At 42.3% G+C, this 14,666-nt stretch overlaps 1 protein-coding gene across 6 annotated transcripts in view; it reads left to right on the top strand.

The window, feature by feature from the left end:
• GBF1 (golgi brefeldin A resistant guanine nucleotide exchange factor 1) overlaps nucleotides 1-14,666 on the top strand; it is a 101,921-nt gene that overhangs the window by 43,662 nt on the left and 43,593 nt on the right. The gene's annotated exons all lie outside the window — the stretch shown is intronic.

Here is a 14,666-nt window from a genome sequence, read left to right on the forward strand (position 1 = left end):
TGCCGCTGCTTCTCCATTTGGATTCTTCTAGCACTGCGATTCAGCCCTCACAGAGCAGGAAAATGACGTCTTCAGCCTGCCTGCTGCCAGATCACAGCGCGTTCAGTTGGACACTTAAACGCTGAAGCAGGTGCTGGAAACTCTATTCTCCCCTTGGTCTGATTCATGGAGTGCCAGCCTTCAGCAGAGGAATGGGGAGGGGAGGAGAGCTGGGTTTTGCGACTGAAATCACGGGCTGATTAATATTTGCAGTGCTTCAAACACAAGTGTAAAGGCTCCCTGAATTAACCCTGAGCTTAGTGAAGTGGTTGCAGTGTGTCAGGGGAAACCTTCTAGACCCGAAGTTGTGACTGTGGACCAAGGGGCTTTGTGCTTGATCTTAACACTTGCAGCAGCCACCAACTATTTTTAAGTGAAGGGAGGAATGATGGGATCCATTTCTAATCGTTCTCTGGAAGCCTCCACATTTGGTAAACTGTGTGTTTTTTTTTGTTTTGTTTTGTTTGTTTTCTGGTTCAGTCCCAGCCCGAGTCTGCAGCTTCTCTTCAGAAGACTGGGTTAGAAAATTATGAATGTTTTCTATGGTTAGTTGTGGAAGGAGCTCCTGGTTTGGATTTCCTTATTGCCAATACTGACCAGTAGGAGGTCTGGGAAGGGAACCTCATCGTTCAGTCAATGTTAGAATAGCTGCAGTTGGAGTGTAAAATATCAGAACACTTTTTTGCTTTGTTGGAGTAAGCACAAGTCAGAACTGGAATAATACAAGTAAGAGGAGACCTCTGGAGGTCATCTGCTCCAAACCCCTGCTCAGAGCAGGACCAGTCTGGAAGTCAGGTTGTGTTCAGGGTTACAGCAGCTGGACCCTGAGTATCTCTAGGGATGGAGCTCCCACAACCTCTCTGGGCAAACTCTTCAGGTGTTTGACCACAGTTTTTTAGAAAATGTTTTTTATTATATTTAATTGGCATTTTTCTTGTTGCAGTTGTGCCTACTGCATCTCGGACTTATCTGTATTTTCTATTACTTTGTTGCTATTACAGAGACTCTTTTCCTAAAAGCGTAAGGTAATATGAGGATGAAGAGACATTTGGCCATGTTTGGATTAGATTAGAGACTTCTTCATATGCTAGGTGGGAGAAAAGCACAATGACTGCTTCTGCTATGGGCTTTTTCAAGGGCTTTCAAAGGCTGGTGCTGATTCCAGTGTGCTCTTATGAGCTATGGGGCTTCTTGTCCTGCAGCAAGTAACAGCAGTAACAGTCGGGTGATACCGAGCACTGAGTCTTGAACAAGGTTATCAGCTGGATTTGGGGGTTTGCTTGCCAGCCTTAACGTAAAAGTGGCAGTAGTCTTGGAGTGCAGGGCATTTACTTCCCCGGCTTATCACTCACCATTGACAGGTGGGAGCAGTGCTAGGAGGATTAATAGCTGATTAAGGGTTGTCTGAGGAATGATTTTGGTAATGCTGGTAAGAAAGCATGAGAGAAAAGGATTTTGAAACGTTTATCTCTAAATAATGTTAATAGCTGTACTTTTGTGGAAACTTAATTGAGACATTACAGACCAAACCCTTTTTGTAGAAGCCTTATATACTCACGCCTCAATGGTCTAGCCCAGGACTCTCATGGTGGTGTTTTCAGAGCAAATGCTGGCTCGTGTATCACTTGCACGTGCTGCTGGAGAGCAGTGAAAGAGTTAAGTGAAACATCACTTGGAATTTTTTTTTCCTTAGCAGGAATAACTTTTGCTTCTGCTTATCACCAATCCTTTTGTCTGATGCTTTCTGTTGTTGTTGTTAAAAACATTCTTTTTAATTCAGTGTGATAAAACATCCGTTATTTGTAAGTTGACTGAGCATAAAGTATTTCATTATAAAATGGTCATCCATCACTGAAGGCTGCGGGCTGCAAAAAACATTAACTGTGCACTTTTGGCTGGAATGCAGCTTCTCCAGAATAATACAGCTTCTGTGTAAAGTATGCAGCATAAAAAAATTGACCATTCAGGAAAACAGGTGCTCGCCTTGCTCTCCCAGAGCTTTGGGATTTCATCCCAAGTTTTTGGAAGGGCCCTGGAAGTCCTTCTGTACCTAGGGTCACTTTCTGGTTTTAAGCACTGGCCTCAGAGCTGAACAAGATACTGCTCTGTATCGAGTGGTTTCGTTCTGACAAGACTAGCTGTGTAAGTGCTGGTTTTGAAAAAGGGATCTACATTTCCTCCCGTAAAAGTTAGGGGTTTTTAGTAGAGTTCCTTAACATAGACACCCCAAAAGTGAGTGGCCAAATAGTGCCAAGTTGTTTCTAGACATGACACCAGCACGTCCCTGTTAATTTCCCTGGTACTTCACAGACTGCACTCTGAGCTACTGGTTCTCTGTGTGGTGAATCATAAAAGTGATTTTCAACTTATGTCATACAGAGCTTGTTGAATTTCCCTAACTTATACGTGGACTTGAGAAATAGTTTCCTTCACCAAGAGTCATTGCTAACTTTTGGTTTGAGGGGGAAAAGGGGAATGCTAGGACTGGTAGGAGTTGAGAACTCCGAATATCTTCCCTTCCACATGAGGAGCTGTAGCAGAGACGCAGTGACTTGCCTGAAGGAGTGGAGGGGAGGTGAGCAGCAGCCTGAGAGCAGGACTGCTTTACCTCCCTGCGATCAACAACCTTGCTACCATCTAATGCTCTTTATTTGCACGTGTGCTTATGTCCTGTCGAAGCAAATTCTATCAGGTCTAGGCTTAAAAATCTCAAGGAAATTATTCTGTTTCTGCCTTTTAACCAGCTCTTGGGAACAGACACTGTTGAAGTATAATGACTGTCCCGAAGGTCACGGCAGCAGAAATGCTCGGGGTGAGGGTTAAAGCAGAGCAGTGTCCGCTGACCCGTTCTGTGTGTGGTGTGTTTCACTTGGAGAGCCGGGCTGCTTTGTGCCCCAAGGGCAGGAGAGGAGGACTGAAGAAGCCTGTGCAGGTGCGTGAACTGGAGGTGGCTTGCACAGTTGTATTCATGTGTGTGAATTCAGGTTCTGCGGTGTGCCATCATTTTTAGCTCATGTGCTGGACAACATGCAGTCAGTGACCGACGGTCTTCAGAAAGGTAGGACAGGATCACTCAGCTGAGCTTCTGAAGCACTCTAGTGCTTTCTTCTGTCATGGGTGTATAGTATACCAAAAATACTGGGGGTAGTCTGGAACATATTCAGCAATTTTGTAGATGGGACCAGTGTTCTCTTTCGAAGGTAGTGCTAGTGGTAGTACTAGTGGCCTGTGTACCACAGGTAGTCCTGTTCCTTAAAGAAGCCTGCTGCTCAGTATACCGGTTATTTGTTATCTCTTACCTTAGTACCACAAAGCAGCTGTTGCACTGAGGAGCAGGACGATGAGGTTGTTTTATGTCAGGCCATGTACCTGAGCCTTTATTTGGTGTTTGGAACTTTCCCAGGAGAGAGATGAGCTGTCAGTGTGCGCGTGGACTCTCTCTGCCCTGAGAAACTCTCAAGCTAAACTGGGAACGTGAACAGAAAAAAATTGTCCCAGATTGCAACTGATCAGTGGCAAAGGTGCTGCAGTGGGAGCTTTGACTCAGTCTGATGTTTCAGAGTCATATCATGTTGCCTCATGGAAATGGTTGCATTCATAGGCTACCTGTACTTGTGTGTGTTCTGAAACAGTAGCATAGGTAGGATTTTGGTGTTGCTTAGGCCTCCTGGTGGAAATCACATTAAAATGTTGGCTAAGTTTGTTCTTTCATCAGTAATAGCAGAACAAAAACAACTGTATTTAACTTTACAGGTTAAAATGTTAACCCTCACCAACAAAGATCATCTCTTGACTGGAAAAGAGCTGGTTCAGGCTGAACCCTGAAAAACACCAAAGTCCTGCTACTTGAAAGGGGTACACTTGGAAACTTTGCCTTTTGGGGATGGTGTGGTGACCCTAGCAATTAATGTGTTTTGTTATTGCAGGCAAAGTTACTGTCTTTGGGTAAGGGAAAATAAAATGCTTAGGCTCCAGCTGGTATAAAGTGTGACTGCTTGTGTATTCCTCTGTCCAAACTGCAACAAGGGCATCGTACCTTTTATGAATGTGTGGCACCCCTTCATTTCTTCACAAAGGTTTTGAGGTCATTTTGGTTCCTTGCAGATGTTTTTTTGAATTGTTTTACAGCTGTCTTCTGATGCCTGATTGCAGGATGTGGGAAAAATCCTGTTAGAGGGGTTGGGGGCAGATGTAATCTTGTGTCTATAATTAAGATACATCCTAGCTGGTGGGGACTGATACTGAATTGTATTCACGGATCTCTTCAGTTTCAAAAACTGTAAATAAAAGAAGCAAAGGGCCAAGATTTAACACTCATGTTTTGTGTATCAGCACCTTGTATTAGTAGGTCGGTCTAGCATACAGCAATATGGATAAATTCATTTATCCACAGTCCGTTCTCAAGGATGTAATGCTCACCTGTTTTCATCGTTACAGGAATTGAGCTGTGTTTTAGTAGTGGCAAAACAGATTTTTACTTTTGTGTGCATAACCATCACTGCTTGCTTCAGTGTTGCTGCAGAAAGAAAAAAAAAATTGCTTCATGTTTTTATTGTTAAGATGTCTCAGGGCAACAGCAGGATTGACTGCTGCCAGGCCATTTTTTCTCCCTTTTCCCTCTGTTCTGTAGTGTCCCTTTTCCATCTGTGTAGGATTGCAACTAATACCCCAAGATGTCTGGCAGCCTGCTCCCCTGAGGCTTCTGTTTTGCATCTCTAGTAACTCAGGGTATTGGTACTTGAGCTCTGGGCAACTGTGTTTTACCATTAGCACTTGTAAATTTTACTTTCCAGCAATATTGGGTTGTAGCACAATGACTCTGAGATTGGTTCAGGTCGAACAGAAGAATTTGTGTAAATCATAACAGCGGGGCACACTAAACCTTGGAGAGGTTTTTCTTATTAAAACATTCTCTTTCCTCTTGGGCCATCAGACCTTTCTTCATTTCGCTCCTTTGGATGTTGTCTGTCTCACTGATACTTTTTAGGTTCTCTGGCAACACATGAAATGTCTTAGCTTTTTTGGGATTTGTTCTTTGATTTCCTTTTAATTTTTCCCCTTGGCACTCATTGGCTTCCCTGGAGGAAGAGGTAAGCAGAACAGGGTAACGTCCAGACAGCTAATTGATGATAACACTGCAATTCCTTTTTCCAGCCTTCCAGAAATAGCGAAGCTTTCCTTTGCACAACAGGGTGAATTTGCAATGAGAAAGCTATTCATAGCGTGGTAGTCACACAAGGCTGTGGAGAATTACTGTGCTTTAAAATACCGGGGAAGAAAGTTTTAATTTCTCCTGGGCTTTTAAATTGCCTGCTTAGTTTGGGCCTGGTACCGTGCGAGACGTGTAAAATAATATGGTGGGGCAAGAGCAGCGCCTGAGCAGGGTGCTGCCGAGTGTCACATCCTAATTGCTCTTCCTTCGACATGTGCCAATTTCTTTTAGAGAGGAAAAAGAGTGCTTAAACTTGACACACATCAAAGTTGTGCTGTCAGGAAGATGGACGGATCAGTCCATCCTCTGGACTTGGCTGTGCGCGATGCAATTCCCCGTAGGTTTCATTTAGCCTGGTCGGCCTTGTTAGAGTGGCCGTGCTGCCTGTCTCGTATTAGGAGGGAACCTTGGGAAACCTGGCCCTAATTCACAACGGCAGCAAGATCAATAACTATCAGTGTTTGGTCAAGGGCAGATGAGTTTGTCATGGGATGACTGCTTTTTGCTTTGCTTTAGTTTGATTTAGTAATTTCATTTAGTTGAGTGTCTCTGCGTTTGAGGACTGCCCGTGGGTGCTGAAGCCCAGAGCGGGTGCAGGTTCATCACGAGAAGTGGTTTGTGGCATGCATGTGCTGATTTTTTATAAGAAATCTTTTGAAGCAATTTCAGCCAGTTCTAAACAGAGATGAAAGGTGAAGATCACCTGCATTTCATTGATGTACCTTTGTCAGGATATGCAGATGTTTCACTACAGGTTTTTTTAAAGTTCAGTTTATAACACAATGCTTCTTTTCCCCCTGTGCAGTAATAGGAGCTGCGTACTTACTGCTGAATACTGGCTGTTCTTCGGAAGGAGTGGGAAGTGCTTTGTTTGGGATTTACCCAAGCAGCTGCTGGGAAGCTGCTGTGGGCTAGGTTCGGTAACTTTGATCCTAGAGCAGTAGTAAAGGTGTTTGTTTCCTATGCGGGAAGACAGCGTACCTTATGCAGTGCAGTGAACTTTTATGAATCCTTGACTGCTATTTATCAATAGAAGAATGATTTGCTTATTCTCATGCTTTAAAAAAAAAAAAAAAAAGATAAACAGTGGTGGAGTCTTAAGAAAACAAACCTTGAATTTGGTATTTTGTGGTGTATTTCATTCTAAAATATTTGAGCGAGGTGCAAGTCCATAAACACAGTTGTTTTCCATGTCAGCAATGCGGAAGGACACCAGATACCGGCAACAACTTAAGTGAATGATAAATAAATGGGCAGTGCTGATTTTCTGCATCTTTGCCGATCCTACCAAATCGTGGAGGAATGTTTTTCTTGCATCCACACTTGTATTGTCTTGTTCCTTTTAGCTGCAGTGTAATCTGCTTGTAAAAATAGCTTCCCTTCAAACCTGCTGCCAGGACACCAAATTACGCAGACCCAGAGGTGAAGCTGGAAGAGTGTGTAGGTGTTGGTGATTTCCAGCTGTGGGGCTGTTCTCCCACAGGGAAAGCTTTCCCTTCAGGGGAAGAACTTGGCATGCAACTGACACTGCCTTCAGTTACCAGTTGAAGAGCTTTGCTGTGTACCTGCAACCAGAGCTATGCTGAGCCTCGTAAAAGAAATGAGGAACTTTGTGTAGGGATTAGTATATTTTTCAGATCCCCAAAGCTGCTATAAGCACTGCGGTGTTCCTTCACAGAGATCTGGCAAGTTGTTGGTGCTGCAGTACTGTCTTCTACCAAAAACATTACACTGAAAACTGCTGCAATGAGTGTAAATCCTTTAAAAAAAAATGCTGGTTTTGTTGCTTCTTGGCCTTCTCGTTCCATTGCTATGAGAGTTTTCTTTTGTTTAAAAAGAAAAGAAAAAGTTAAACTTCCAGCTACCTGTGAAATTAATTGAGATTTAGCTTACTGAAAGATTTTTTTCCTTAGAGGTTTATGTGAAACTTGGTTTTTCTTCTCTGAAAGTTGTTTAGGGCTTTGTATTGAATAACTTCCACCTATGGGAGAAAACCCTTTAGAAATGTATACGATCTCACATCAGTTTTTGTACAGCTATTGAAGCATTAAGTTTTCTGGAGTGCTTTTACAATTGGCCCTATGAATTTAGAGCTTGCATCTGTCTTTGAAAAAAAGACAAAAGTCGTGGTGTGTTCCAGAACCTTTCAGAGGGTCAGCTCAGTGGTGTCTGCTCGTCTGCTTTCCCAGAGAGCAGTCAGTCTCTCTACAGCTGAGATCAAAGTTTAAGTACTTCTGAATTTGTATATGTGGCTTTACAAACTATGTGTTTAATCTTTCTCTGGAATGTGCTCGTGTAATCAGGTGTTTCTCTATCACTTATCTTTTGCTATGATGGAGGAGGAAGAGTTTCTGAAAAACAAGTGTGGATGAGCATTGAAATCCCACTAAGGTAGGTGGGCTCTAAACAGCCTTAGGGAGACCAATATGGGAACAATAGGTTTGTACTACATAGTACAGGATAATTGATTTGTTTGCTTTCATCAGAATAATCATTGTTCTTCCAGAGGTGTTCAGGTCACAGACTGAACCATTCTAAGATTCGTAGCAAGGCCTTCTCCCAGTGACCTTCAGCCTCACGATGCCAAATTACCCCTCAGTTCATGCCTCTAATATGTGTCAACTACAGCTCTGAAAAAAGTTTGTCAAGTACAATTATTCTAATCTCTGCAGCCTCTTCAGTGCTAGGAAATGAGAGCAGAATTAAATAAATTCTTCCAACTTTAACTTTTGAAATAAACTGCTACTCCAACAACTTAATTTCTGCGCTCAGCAATCTGACTGCTGATAAAAACTCAAGAAAACTGAACAGTTGTGTTGGGCTCAGAATTCATCCCAAATCTTTTTTTTTCTTCTGTACTTTAAGTCTATCTGGATAGAAATCACAAAAGCTTGTGCTTTGTGATGCTTCCTGTTGATGGCATTTGTTTTCCTTGTGAATGAAGTGCGCATCTTCTACTTCTCATAATATCACTGAAGCATATCTCCCTCTGGAGTAGAACACAACGGCCGGGTGAAAAGCACTTGAAATAACAGCAGAGACACAGCTGGAATTTTCAGTGTAATTTTGGCTGAGGATACTACAGCAAGTACCTGCTTATGGAAAAAAAAATGTCCAGGGATTTTTAATGGGCAGTCAGAACAGCTGAATTTGAAGCGTGGCATCAGATGAAAACCCTGATAACTAATGGCTAATGCTGGTGGGACTGTCAGTGCTCCCGCTTTGCTGGTAGATGTAAATAATTCCTATAGGAGACAACATTTCAGTTGAATTTATGCCACCCTGAGTAGAGGCTATCAAGACTGCCAAATGCTCAGTATGCATTCTGTCATCCTTCCCCCAAATAAAATCTCAATTCTGAGGGGCTCTTGAGATCTTGGCACTATGGAACAATCATTTGTTAAAGTCATGTTTAATGAAAGGGAGATAAACACATGAAGCTGGAGTGTGACAAATGAAAGCATTTGTGCCATTGTAATGAAATTAGGCAAACAGAACAGACTTGACAGCTCTGGGTTCCCCCTGTCAAACTGCATTTGTAATCCTAGCCTTGCATTCATGTGTGCCTGTGAATGGCACTGTTTCCCTCTTGGTATGGTGGGCCTGGGCCCCTGAGTGACCATTTTAATTCACAGAGAATTAGGTTTGAAGAGTGTATTTTACAGGCACGCTGAAAAGGATTGTAATTTATTCTCACTGCTGTTCCATTGGGTTGAATATCCTTAATTTTGGATCTATATTTACGTCTATCATAAATAAAATTTTTGGTAGCACTTACTGTGGTGAAGAATTGATTTCAGAGATGCACAAAGCTTGTTTCCACACACCCCCATGGTGGGCTTGTGTGCTGCTGTGCACAATCCCCTCAGTCCTTTAAAATAGACTGTAGTATTTCTGTGGTCTGGAAACGAGGATGTAAGCTCCCAGCCCCTCGGCTTCTCCTGAGCTGTCAGCCTGGGCAGGCGTCGAATGCAGTTATCTCCTGCACTCAGAGCTTCATGGGGATGTTATGGTGAGGTCTGGGCAGACCTGTAGGAAATGCCAGGTGACTGCTCCTTCTGATGACTCCTTTCTGATGCAATGAGCGTGGTAGACTTTGTCATCGTTAGGTTCATGAAGCAGGGCTATAGATTTCTTAGACTGTATTAGCTACTAGGTCAGGTTGTGTAAGTAGCGACCTGTTCTTCTCTCAGATGAGAAATTCTTCAGAAAAGTGCTTCATCCTAATCTAAATGCCACGTTGCAATGGCTGGTCTAGACCTTGCAAAAAAAAAAAAAAAAAGACCAAAACAACAACAGCCCCCCTGCCCTTGTTGGAAGACAGGACAGAGGTGTCTTTACACTGAAACCCTGAATATGTACCAGGCCTGTGAAGAGGGGAACATAAGCCCAGGCACCAATTAGCGTGGATCATCTAGTTTAGCTTTTTTTACACTTGCTGACTATCTGCCAATTTATGAAGGGTAACTGGAGTTAAATGTTGGACTAAACTTCCTAGCTGGAAGAAGTCAGGGCATGTCTTTCATTGCAGGTGCGGAATGGTATGTGTGACCAGTCAGTGGGCAGAATTTGTTTTCAGAGTGGTGAAACGTGTGCCTCCTCCATTCATCAGCTGTGGAGCTGATGAAATTGTAGTTTTGCCAAGGGACCTAGAACCAATATGCATATATCGCTCTGGGGCTGCTGCCTCATTTATTCAACAAATTCAAGCAATGCAGATTTTTAGAGAGGGACAAGTTACTTTTTGCTAGATTTGTTAATCTCTAAATTAACTAATTGTCCTTGCCATGTGGTCCTACATTTGGATCTGAGTGAGAATGAGCCGCTACTTATTCCAGCAGGCAGACTTCGGAAATGGTTTTTGAAAACCCGAGAAGTATGGCTGCTGAATGCTTTCGGATGGTTTTAAAGGGCAAGTCCAATTCTGTCCTTTTTCCTTGTAACTTTACTTCCCTCTCCAACTCAGAGACTGCAGGAATTTCTCACCTTTGAGTGAAAAGACAAAAAAGTTTGGTGTTTTTTGTGGGTGAATCAAGAATAAGGCTCATACAGTGTTGCATAGACCAGAAGGGCGATGTTTGCAGAAAGTATTTTTGATGGTGAGCCAGGAAGTGCTTGCTGCTGACTCTATTTTCCGTGGCATAAATTTATAGAGCTCCTAGGCAGGAGTCCTAAAGAGCTGGACTTCTTTGTTATGGTGTTATTTTTGTCTTTTTCTCATCTTAAGAAGGGAATGCCTGTTTTTTGTACAATTCGGTGCATAAGCAGGGAAGGTAATAGCACATGGTTAAGCATCGTTCTTGTCTGAGCTCGCCTGCTTTGGAGGGTGCGTGGGATAAAATGCAAACAGCCTTCCTGAAGGCTGAGCGTCAAAGGCCAACAGCTGCTGCATCAGAGGAGTCCAGATCATGTGGTTTGGGTTGCAGTTGCCTGTCCTGGGGACAAATGATGTTGAAATAACTTGTCATAAACAATTTTTTCTCGTTCATTTACTCTGATTCGGAACGCATAGCCGATCCTGATAAGAGTCATTCAGGAGTGAAGAGTTGAACTGCCCGAGAAAGCAGCTTATGTGAGCGTTTTACATCAGGAATGTGCCAACAGTGTGCTAACAATAAGAAACCGCTTCCGAGAGGGACCTGCTCCTGTACTTCAGGAGAGAGGGGACACCAGGGGTCTGATAACGCTTGTTTGCTGAAGTGCCAGAACGGCTGGATGGGATTGCTGAAATGGGAGCTAGGTGCTTAAACATGAATTAGTTGTTTAAATATCTTTATAGACATGTGTGTCTAAGCGCAAATAATCCATAGGATGAGTGAAGGAGAGCTCTGTGGTCTCAGCAGAATTCCGTTCTCATATTAAAATCGCCAGCCCTGGAGTTGGCTTTCTGATATGCTACTTAAGATATTCTTTCCCTGCTTTTCAGTCTCTGTGTACTGCTTCAGGCTAGCTGAACTTCTCTTGGGTGCACTTCTGGTGCTGGTCTCTGGCTTCCCTGCAATTTCGTTGAAGGAGCCTGTGGATCATGGGTGAAAAGAATAGGAAGGACTTTCCTGCCAGTCCCTAACGCAGCTCAGGCTCTTCATGTAAGACTAGAACTTGTTTTAACGTATTTTTCCTAGCTTTGAATGGATTGGAAAGGAAGGCTGCATGTAGGGATCCCTAGTGAACTTCTGATCTCCTTGTGGACCCTTGTTCCTTTTTTCCTCTTGTGATATCTTAGGCTGAGATCAAGCTTGGAGGTTTTATTGTAGAGGTGCAAGTAGGTACCTAAGCTGAGAAACGTCCCATGTCTTGTAATTCAGCTACTGAGAAATATCTCTTGCTGGGAAGTAAACTTGCAGAAGCAACTCTATCAGCAATTCCCAAATTTCTCACTGGTTATGGTTTCCCCACTTGTGATGCCTGAATCTGAATCTGGCAGAGTAAGATCCAAAGAAATGAGAAATCAGAGCTGCTTTTTGGGAAAACTTTTGTAAGGCTTCAAGTATGTACTTCCAAGAATTCAATATTTACTTTATATAACCTCTGCTTTGGGAAAGGAATTGTTAAAATTGTAATTGATTTTAATGCCCTTTCTGAAGTTCTCTACCTTTTTTTTAATTTTTTTTTTTTTCAGGAGAGCATGGCATTGCTTTCACAGTTAGGTAGCCAACAAAGATCCAGACTTCATGTAACCTATCAGATTGTCTTTAGGAGCCTTTAAGTATCTCTTTTATGAAGTCTTAACTTATGGACAGAACAATTTATTTTTAAGAACGTGGTTCTACGTTACCAAAGTGTTGTGAAAAGAGTCTTATCCAATTCCTTCTGCTCTGTGCTCCAGATTAAAGTTGAGCCTCAGTAGGAAAAGCGAGGTGCAGTTGCAGTAATTGACCTGAAGGTGGTGGCAGGTTGGTTCTGGACACTGCCATGCTCAGCATCAGGCTATAACAGCCTTTCAGGGAGATTTTCAGTGATCTTTGGCTTACTGACTTGTTTGCAACATTTTTCTTTGGTTAAAAACTTTGTTTTTTAATTTCTTTTGGTTATTTGGTTAAAAACAAGTAGCTTTACTGGCACTTTTAGATGCTGAATTGGTATTTTAGGCAGTGAGAGTAAGACAGCGTACAGCAAGAATAGCTACGGCTGGAGTTTTTTTCAGTCCTTGTATTGAAGCAAGCACTGCTCCTGAGGTTGAGTTCTCTTTTTGAAAGGAGAGCCGGTGATCCCCTTAAGTCCTAAATGTCTGCAAATGCTGGTAAGAAGGGCTCGTTGTAGTAATCAAGTGAGTAATCCTCAGATGTGAAAAAAATTAGCAGTACGATTGGTATTTCACTGACATTTAGATCTCTCTCAGAAAGTTGTTCTTCTGTGGGTAAATCTTGCACTAAAAACACTCCCTTCTTGTTTATTTTATTTATTTATTTATTTATTTTGATGACACAGCAACAACTAACTGGTCTGAAACAGTTTTGCAGCACACACAATGAGTTTCAGGGAGCTTAATGTAAAATGCTGTGTTACCATAAAAGCTGGCGTCTCTGAATATCAGGGAAGCTGGCCAGAGCTGCTGTGTAATCAGCAGCATGTGCCTAAGTTAAACCCTAATTATTGCAAGCCGTTCTGTGATCTTCATGTAAGTGGGGACATTCACTTAAATTGCAGGGGAATTGGATCTTCAACCAGTTTACATGTTGATTTATGTCTGCCTTGTCTTCAGTAGGACTGAAAAGAAGAAAACAACTGACCCCCTGCAGCTTGTGCAGTTAAGGTCTATTTATTGACCAGAAACAGGATTAATGGAGAGCATGATATCCTGTACATCCTTTGCTAGTAAATTTGGCTGCTTCCTCTCATTCCACCTGTGCAGCTATGTGCATACGTAGTGTCATGAGACAAGCTGAGGTGCAGTCAGAGTGCTACCTGGCATGCTTTCCCTTTTGCCTTGGTGCAGTTGTGTTACACTTAACGGCTTAAGAGAAGTGCTGTTAAAGATATTTGTGGCTTAGGGGAAGAAATATCAGGGATCTATACAAGTTCTCTTGATGGGCAGGATGCGTATGGTTATTGTTCATCTTCGTGGGTGGGGTTTAATGTTAGCTTCCAAGCCCTAGATCCCGAGGATGTGGTACCTGTGCTTTCCTTGTTTACCACAGCGTCAGTGAAACAAACGGAGTGATCATCGTCTGGTGTGAAGGGAGACGGTTCAGTTCTGGTGGCTTGCTCTGTGTGGAGTACCTGGGGTTGGAAACATTAATCCAGGCGTCTCTGAAATTCCATTTTCTTACTGGTCAAGGTGCAGCCTGTCCATTCTGGGGCTCTTTGAGTTGAAGGAGGCTGAAGGAATTGCCAGCATTGTGATGGATTGATTAGGTGGTGACTGTTCTATGGAAAGGATCAGCTTTGGGGAAGATGAGCTTGAGTGTTGATCCCTAGTAGTCTGATTATATTTAATGTTGTCCAGATGCTTGTAACCACAGACAAGTGCTCCATAAAGCACACTTAAATAAACATTGATGAAAGCATGTCTTATGATCCTCTGCATTTCCATGAGCTATTGAGAGGTGACACAATTGTAACGCCACACCAGAATATTATCTGACGAGTTGGGGGAGTTGTTCTTAAGCCAAAAAGATTGAATCATCACGTTCCTTTTAACCTCTCACAAGTTAATGGTGTTGGCCTGATTTGAACTGGTAGCTGCAAGGTAAGAGAATGATTCATCTGCAGAATGATTCCCAAGGTTCCTTTTTTCAGTTACAGTTTTGCTTTAGTTAACCACAAAACTATTGCACTTTGATACAGTTCCCCATGGTCTTAATGTAAAACAAACAAACAAAAAGCAACCAAACCCCATTATTCTTCCTCTTTTGCTTCCTGACAATGTTGTATAATCACAATAGTTTTTGACAAGTATATGTTAAGATACTTTGTTTACTTTTTACTTTACTAGGAATCTTTACTTTACTTGGAATTTCACTTATCTTAGTATAGGAGGTGTTAGATTATTTTATTTTTATCTTACTTTTTAAGTAAAATAATTGTGTTGGCAGATACAAAACCAGTAGCTTATTTCAGGATTCAGGAATTGCAGGCTTTTCCTCCCCTATGCCAAAGAAGCTCATATGACAGCTAAGTGAAATATTGTGTCATCAGGAATGTAAATGCCAGCGTTCCTGTGACACTATTAGCCCTTAGACTTGTTAACTTTGATTAGGAATAAAATGTAGGTTTCAGCAAGTTGGGCCAACTGTTGGTACTTAAAGAGACCTGTATTGCAGAATTTCTGCTTTCAGGATTGCCCAAGTTACTTCTAACACACTTATTTGCCTCTGTACTGGCTGTGTGGTGGTTAACTTCACCTCCTGCTTACTGCTTTTTCTCCTAAATCCTCAAGACTCCTCCTATCTAGATCCCTTGTATTGTTGTTGTT

Source organism: Netta rufina (assembly GCF_964035555.1).
Source record: "Netta rufina genome assembly, chromosome: 7".
Taxonomy (NCBI): Eukaryota; Metazoa; Chordata; class Aves; order Anseriformes; family Anatidae; genus Netta; species Netta rufina.